Raw genomic sequence first — 6000 nt, 5'->3', positions numbered from 1 at the left:
AGAATGTGCCCTTTGAATAAATCACACTCAATGCTATACTAATAGATGTACATGTAACTCATTTTTAAAATTGATTTTCTTCAATATATTTATTATATTTAATACTACATTAGGATGTAGAAAGTATAAAAAAAGGTCAGAGGTATTAAATAGCAAGAAGTAAATGTCACGGAGGAATCAGAGAAAGTAAAATCACATGTAGCCTTTGAATGGCCCCAGTGCACTTCAACCCCTTCATGCCATGTGCTGTTAACATCATCATAGAAACCATTTAGGCAAGGTAATTTTTCCATCTTTTTTGTCTTGAAGAAATTCAGGTTAAACTCAAATAAGCAGATGAAGGAGAATCAATTCTAGCAGTTTATTTTCAGCAATCATATATTTAACTGCTTCCTCTCAGTGCTGAAGGAACATAATTTCCTACTGCATCAATGAGCAAGAAAATAGAAAATTATTTACTTGTGTTAAAATAATTAAAATACATGGAATTTTAACTGAATTTAGCATGGGTACCTGAATTATTTAGATTTCTTGGTTGCAAAACAGAAATCTCTCATAATTTTAATACATAGACAAAAACTTTGCTGTGTTATGTTGTTTGTTTTTATTTAAGGAAGGATGCTGAGGTGTTTAAACATGTACAGGATATTTTAAAGGGCTCAGAATGAGCAATAATCATGGCAATTTTTGTTATTTGAAGTTTCTCTACAGTAACACATTTCATTGAGATTTGATCTTTCCCCTAGGTAAAATGGCTGACTTCAAAACATAGCGGGTCTTTGCAGACGTTAAGGCAGGTGGTGATCTGAGAAGAGGTAAGAATGAAACCTCAGTTCAGTTGGACTTTATCCACCCAGATCAAAATTTTGGGGGTCTGATGCCAGGTGGTTTATTGTCAGTATACTTAAACAAAATATAGTTTGGAAAAAAGTCTCCTCAGAACTGAATAAGGAAGCATATTTACATAAAACTCAATGCAGGGTATGTGCCATTTTTTTCTAAGATGTGTTCTTAAGATTAGCTACCTGGTTTAGCTTACGGGGCTATGGAGAGATCTGGTCTGGTCTCATTCATATAGACCAGGCCTCTGATTCAGTGAGCTTGTGGAAACCCCTGGCTATTCATATAATATAAGGGTGATTGCTAGTTAACTTTGGTCCTGGTCATGGAAGATTTATATGATCTGTCCCAGTAGATATCACGGATCATCAGGCTATTATCCACCTCCAAACACATTTCTGGATGGAAGAAAAGGCTTCACATTGAAAACGCAATCCTGTGTGTTTACCATTCCTGTTTTTTCAGTGATCTGTGGGTCCAAGGACCTCTGTGCTTCCAACACAAATAAAACAGCAAATGCTGGTGAAGATTCAGGAGAAAGGAACCTTTATACAGGCAATGGGCATGCAAATTAATGTAGCCACTATAAGTCATTAAACAAGTTCCAAAGGTAAAAGAAGTAGATGAAGAAGAAGAGGAGGAGGAATATAAGGAGGAGGAGAAAGAGGAAGAAGAGGAAGAGGAGGAGAAGGAGGAGGAGGAGGAGGAGGAGGAGGAGGAGGAGGAGGAGGAGGAGGAGGAGGAGGCGGAAGAAAAAAGAAGAAAAAGAAGAAACAGTAGTAGCAGCTATACTACTATGGCTGGCTATTTCCAGAGGATCTAAGTTATTGAAATACCTGCATATTCACCATTATTAGTACTCTTCACAATAGCCAAAACACTGAATAGACAAAGGCAGGCTTTGTCAGGGTAAACTGATGACAGCCACCAAGTGCAGAGTCAGTGATTGGGGCTGGTGCTGATAGCAAGCATTGTGTTCCAGAATTTGTAATGCTGATGGGGGATGGTTCAGATAGCAGCAAACAGGCTGCTACTAATGCCAATGACTAGACAAAAGAAAGAGGGGGAAATAACACACGCACACACACACACACACACAAACACACACACACACACACACACATGAGTAGATAAAGCAAGACAAAGTTCCAGTGAGAAAGCTCCAACCACTTTACATACATATACACATACATACACACAAGTATATATAACAAATATAAGACAAACAGTCTAACAATTTCAGATGACATGTTAAGTGTGGTGGGTTGAATATGCTTGGCTGGGATTGGAAGTCTTGCTCTATAACCTCCTCTGTCCAGTCATTGGCAGATCAGCCTTTTAACGAACTAACAGAGATAATTGGAGAATACCCATTATTCAACAATGAGAGAGGAGATTCTAAGAATAAGCCTTAGAATGCCATGATCAGATTGTAGACAGACATAGAGGCACAGAAATCACCATCCTGAATAACAAAAGGATACTCTTTATCCAGTTTATAATAACATTATGCAACATTTTCCCTTCCATCTCTTCCATCCAATCTCTCCCAGAGAAGAAGGTATATTCTTTCATTTTAGGATGAAATATTTTATAGATGTCTGTTAAATCCATTTGGTTCATATACTCTGTTAGTTTCACCTTGTCTCTGTTCAGTTTCTGCTTCCATGATCTGTCTCTTGATGAGAGTAATGTATTGAAGTCTTTCATTATTATTGTTTGTGGTGCAATATATGCTTTGAGCTTTTGTAGAGTATCTTTTATGAATGTGAGTGCCCTTGTATTGGAGCATAAATGTTCAGGATTGAGAGTTCATTTTGATAGATTTTTTTCTTTGATGAGTAAAAAGTGTTCTTCCCTGTCTCTTTTTGATAATCTTTGGTTGAAAAATCTATTTTATTTCATGTTAGGATGGGTACTTCAGCTTGTTTCTTGGGACCATTTTCTTGGAAGGTTTTTACCACAACCTTTTATTCTGAGGCAGTGCCTGTCTTTGTTGCTGAGATGAATTTCCTGTTTGCAGTGAAATGCTGGGTCCTGTATCTAGTCTGATAGTCTATGCCTTTTTATTGGGGGAATTGAGTTCATTGATAAGAGATATTAAGTAATAGTAATTGTTCTTTGTGTGCCTTTCTTCTTTTGGTTTTGTTGCAAGAGATTATTTTCTTGCTTTTCCTAGGGCATAGCTTTTCTCTTTGTATTGGAGTTTTCTATTTATTATCTTTTGTAGGGCTGGATATGTGGACAGATATTGTGTAACTTTGGTCTTGTCCTGGAATATGCTGTTTTCTCCATCTATAGTAACTAAGAATTTTTATGAATATAGTAAGTTGGGCTGGCATTTGTGTTCTTTTATGGTTTGTATGACATCTATGTACAATCTTCTAGCTTTCATAGTGTTTGCTGAGAAGTCTGGTCTACTTATGATTGATCTGCCTTTGTATGTTACTTGTCCTTTTTCTTTTAATGCTTTCAGTATTCTTTCTTTGTTTTGAACATTTGGTGTTTTGATTATTATGTGTTGGGTGAAATTTCTTTTCTGGTTCAATGTATTTGGAGTTTTGTAGGCTTCTTGTATGTTCATGGTCATCTCTTCCTTTAAGTTAGGAAAGTTTTCTTTTATAATTTTGTTGATGACATTCAGTTGGGAGCTTTTGCTTTCTTCTACACCTATTATTTCCAGGTTTGGTTTTCTCATTGTGTTCTTGATTTCCTAGATGTTTTGGGTTAGAAATTTTTAAATTTCTACACTTTCTTTAGCTGTTGTATAAATGATTTCTATGGTATCTTCTGAATCTGAGATTCTCTCTTCAATCTCTTGTGTTCTGTTGGTGATGCTTGTGTCTTTGACTCCGACCTCTTTCCTAGGTTTCCTATCTCCAGGGTTGTCTCTCTTTGCTTTTTCTTATTTTTTTCATTTCTGTTTTTAGGTCCTAGATGGTTTTGTTAAATTCCTTCATCTGTTGCTTGTGTTTTCTTGTTTCTCTAAGGGCTTCTACTTGTTTATCTGTTTCTCCTTTATTTCCCTAAGGGAGTTATTCACATTTTTCTCAAGGCCTTCTATCATCATCATGAGGCACCATTTTCATTTTAAATCTTGTCTTCCTGGTGTGTTGGTATATATACAACTTGGGGTGAGGAAGAGCTGGGTTCTGATGTTGCTACTTTGTCTTGGTTCCTATTGTGCAGATTCTTGTTCTTGCCTCTTATCATCTTCTTATATTTGATGTTAGTTGATCTTGTTGTTTCTAAATGGAGCTTGTCTTTCCTGTAAATATGTGGGCTGTCAGCTCCAGAGGGAGATTGGTCTTGGATGTTTAGCTCTCTATGGGCAGGGTGTGAGTTCCGATGACAATGTTTTGGCTCTAGGTCTAGGTCAAGATGGAGGCCTGAAGGGCACAGACCCAAGAAGTAACTTGATATCTCTACTCTGAGAGTTCCCAGAGGTCTTTCTCCAGATAATCAGTGGAGAGAGAGAGTGGGTTTAGTAGGGAGAGCTCACCCACCGGTGGGTTTAGTAGGGAGAGCGCTCCTGCTTTTCCTCTGGGTGCTCAGTTCTCTGTGGGCACATGATCTTTTAAGAGAATTTTATTGAGCTTGGGAGGGCTGCTCAGGGGTTGTTATATGTCTTGAAGACAAATGAAGGATCCTAAATTCAGAACAAATTGTTTTGAAGTTCTCCTAGACATAACATCCCACCTGGAGGGAGGTGAAACATTCCATTCTACAGGGTGTTTCATTAAACTCATGAAGTAAACAGCAGAAAAGCTTTAGGACATTACTGAAGCTGACCAGATCCACTTGCTCCTTCCCTCCATACAAGTTATGTATAACCGGCAAAGACTGCTGGAATACATGATCAGGTCAGGGGATTTGCCTGGAAGAGCCTCCAATTGCAAGAGCTGCCTTAAAGTGACATACCAATCTGTCCAGCTGCCTGAAAATCTCACAATGTTTATTTTGAGTTTCCAGCTTTCCTGAGCTGTCATTCATACTGGGGTGGGCTTTAGGTGATACAGCTGTTTTGAGTCATTTCTGCCCTTGCTAGGAAACCCTCACCCACAACTGTGTAGTAACCCCAGCAAAACTCCTTGGTGCACAAAGTTGGACTTTGGTGCTATCCTTAATTTGGTCTATAATTGTTCTCTATCTGGGGTGAACAGGTATTTACTTGTTCGTGACTTTCTAGGAATAGTGCCATACAGTGTGTGCTGAAAACAGTGCATAGAGAATAGATAACAGGTTATCCTATTTTTTTTTATAATAGTTCAGAGATTCATTGCAAAGTCTGTAAAAAAAGATATGCTTTCTCATTAATGCATATTTTAAATTCTTAGGAACCACCGAATAACCCTCTAGACTCTCTGCCATGGATTTAAAACTTCATTTTCTTAGTCTGCATGAGTAACACATGATTAGTTAACTCTTGGGTTCTTGGAGATCTACCTCTGCCATACATCAGAGCACAGGCCTCTTATTTAGGACTCAGTATAACAGTTCTTGTACAGCTGGCTTCCTTGGGAGCAATCAATCACTCTTCTAACAGGAGTACAGTGCTTCATCTCAGAGAGTGGCCAGGATCTAAAGAGAAAATCCACTTTCTACTCAGTAGCGTAGCTTGAATACAAACCCAGGAAGTCATGAACATTTTATAAGAACTCCTGAGTGGTGTGTTCCTCTTGCATTATCCTCTCTTATCCAATGGACAATTAAGAGAATCTCTGTAACTTCACGAGGATGACACTTGAAAACATGTTCCTTCTTTCTCTTGGATCTTTCCCTTATGAGTAGTGCTATTTTTAATCTGCACCTTTTATTAAGGCAATAAAATGTCATTGTATTTTCAGTTTTTTTTTTTTTTTTTAAATCTTGTTAGTCCTTCTATTAATCCCTGCCTCTTATACCATTTACAGCGATTCTGAGAATTGTATGACAGGTCCTGAACCAGATAGTCTAACTTTTCTTATTCTTATAATTCCAAAGCATGTTGTATCTCATCTAGTACAGATGGTTCTGGATGTATTGCCTGTTTGAATTGTGTTGTCTTGCCTTAGGAAAACTTGCACGTCACATGATGCTTATCTAATGTTTGACTTCAGCTGCCCATGCTGTTGGCTGAAAATCCAGCCCAGAGAGAAGGGTGTTTCTCTCCCTGGGTCA

This window comes from Micromys minutus (assembly GCF_963924665.1).
Source record: "Micromys minutus genome assembly, chromosome: 4".
Lineage (NCBI taxonomy): Eukaryota > Metazoa > Chordata > Mammalia > Rodentia > Muridae > Micromys > Micromys minutus.
Note: the sequence above shows the minus strand (reverse complement) of the source record.